At 43.4% G+C, this 2,635-nt stretch overlaps 1 pseudogene across 1 annotated transcript; it reads right to left on the bottom strand.

The window, feature by feature from the left end:
* LOC143589584 (TORTIFOLIA1-like protein 5 pseudogene) lies at positions 1–2,178 on the bottom strand (annotated as a pseudogene). Its single transcript, XR_013145308.1, has 3 exons — positions 1,192–2,178; positions 704–1,137; positions 1–608 (listed from the first exon to the last, which is right to left on the bottom strand). The product of XR_013145308.1 is annotated as a TORTIFOLIA1-like protein 5 pseudogene (transcript).
* Between the last annotated feature and the right edge of the window lie 457 nt (positions 2,179–2,635).

The following is a 2,635-nucleotide window of genomic DNA, read 5'->3' as shown; positions in this document are numbered from 1 at the left end:
TTTAATCTATTAATGTCGAAACCAATCTGATCCAACATCATAATCAGATAATGTGGAAATTCATTTCTTACCTTAGCAATAAAAAAAACTCATGATAATTGTAAATTTGTAATATCAACATATATACACAATCAAAGCTTCTCCAAATTCACACTCTCCCGAGCCTAAACGGTTGCGGTAACACTAATACGTGGAACAAATCCGGTATCAAAATAAATCCGGCAAAAGATATTGCAACATAGCAAGGCATGAGATATACTTGTGAGTTAAATCTCAGAAACCCCATGGTGAACAACAGCCAATGGATTCTTGATTAACCCTTGACGCCTGAATCCACGGTTTTCTCGGTTACATGATTCGAGATTCATTATCTTACCACTCATCTGGCTTCTAGTATTTGAATGTTGAGTTTCTGTTTTCATCCAGAGCTTGGAAGTCAAAAAGCCCGAACCAGGTAACTTGCAGCACCCGGGTTGTGTGGCTTCTGGATGTGACAACCTTCCAGTTGACCTCGCTAAGTCAAACGAGATCTCATCAAGTGTTAACTCTAGACCATGCACTCGCGTCTCCAGTGCTCGCATCCCCGTCTCGGAGCTTCTTGTAAATTTCTATAATTTAAACAATAACATTATTCAACTATTCAAGTACACACATAAATCATATAAGCACAACAACAATTAACCTACCGAAAGAGGCAAATTACCTGAAGCATATCAAGCAGATTAGACTGTCGGGTTTCGATTTGAACTAAGTGATTACGAATCAAAGCTAATTCCTCAGAATCCTTCTCGCTTCTGTGAATAATGTTGCTCTCTGCAACAGTGGTACTTCGGCTTGCACTGTGACATTCAGATTCATACACTTCTTCAACAATCTCTTGTTTCATTTCCGGTTTTACAAATTTGTTATTGATATGATTATCATTCACAGACGGTGGACTTGCAGGACGAACAACAGCAGTCATAGCTGGCTTCTTTCGATCCAGCTTCCTAAACATCGCCGGGCCAGTTTTCTTGTTACCATTTTCCAACGCAATTCGGCTCGTCCCAATTCTCTTATTAGTCATTTGCCCAATTCTTGGTTGATTTCCATCACTAGCAACTTTAACAACCAGATCACACATTAAAAGTTTAATTGCTATAGATCTCTAATCCAACATTAATAATAATACAAGATCTATTAATCTAATACCTATAGAAGCCGACTGCGATTCCGAAAGCGTTAACCCCTCCTCCTGCACATCCGGAATCGCCTTCCATGCTTCAATCATCCGACTCATTGTCTCCCTAACAATCTTCACCTTATCAAACCTCTTCGCCTCAAACGTCTTCAAACACGCCGCCTTAAACTCCAACAACAAACCCCTCTCCACAACCGCCAACGTCTCTAACGCCTCGGCAGCCGATTTCCTGACACTCCAATCCTCACTCTTGACCACAAACTCAACCAACACACCCACCAAACCCTTCACAACAACCGGACTATCCACCGCACCAACGCCAATCACGCTCCCTAAAACCGACAACAAAGCCGCCTTCGCCTTAAACCCGTCACACTTCAACAACTTCTCAATCCTCAATACCGCTCTCCTCAAGTAACCAATATCATGATCCGGCGCGCCGACTATAGCCGCGGCTAAACACAGAGCCGCGCCGGTCTGAGAATTTAAATCCTGTTCTGAAACCAAAGCATCAACTAACGGTTTAGCAACGGAGGTGAACGGAGGTTTGGTGACGTGTGATGCGATTGATCCGGTGGCGGAGATGCAGGCGGATCGGACGGCGGAGTCGGGGTCACGGAGGCGGCGGAGGACGGCGGAGATGAGTTTGGATAAGTGGGGGGATAATGTGTTGCCGTGGGATTGGGATAAGGTGGAGATTAATCGGACGCATTGTTTACGGACGGGTGATTTGTCGGAGGAGTCGGTGGCGGAGATGGAGGATAAGAAGGGTGGGATGAGGTGGTGGTCGAGGGTTTTGGCGATGGATTCGAGTTCTGAAGCGGCGGCGGAGTGGGTGTCACGGTCGGAGAGTTTGTGGAGGCAGGTGAGGACTCGGGTTTTGAATTCGCGGGTGGAAGGTGGTGGTGGCATTGTGAGAGTTGTTGGTTGGTTATTATAATGGAGGTGGTGGTGTGTCTGGATTTGGATTCTCCGGCTGCATTGCCGGTGGTGGTTGTTCAGTGGTGGTGTTGGGTTATGAGTTATGACTGACACGGTTTATCCGAGCGGTGCAGTTGGTTTATATAATAAGGAGGAAGTGGGTTTAATACGACGCAGGGAAAATCAGGGTAAAATACTAATGATATGCTGCCGTTATTTTCGGTTTATTTTTTATCTGGTGAAATGGTAAACGGTGTCGTTTTTCTTTGACCACCTCTTTTCATCAATATCTATGAATATGAATTTCCTTTTTTTAGTTGCTAATTTGTTTCCTCCAAAATTTACATGTATGTCTTAAATAAGACTAGATGCTATAACTATTGAGATGAAGGGTCAGTGGAACTGAAAAAAAAATTATGATTACAACCCTATGTCAGAGTTTATAGGACGATCGGGTAACAAAAACATTGAGCTTTTATGTGTTGAATTGACTGTCTATAAACTATAGCTACCGATTTTTTAGTTACACTTATC

Source organism: Bidens hawaiensis, unplaced genomic scaffold (assembly GCF_021521415.1).
Source record: "Bidens hawaiensis isolate Kalapana, Puna unplaced genomic scaffold, B.hawaiensis_p1.1 tig00037641_1, whole genome shotgun sequence".
Taxonomy (NCBI): Eukaryota; Viridiplantae; Streptophyta; class Magnoliopsida; order Asterales; family Asteraceae; genus Bidens; species Bidens hawaiensis.
This window is presented reverse-complemented; position numbering and strand designations above follow the sequence as displayed.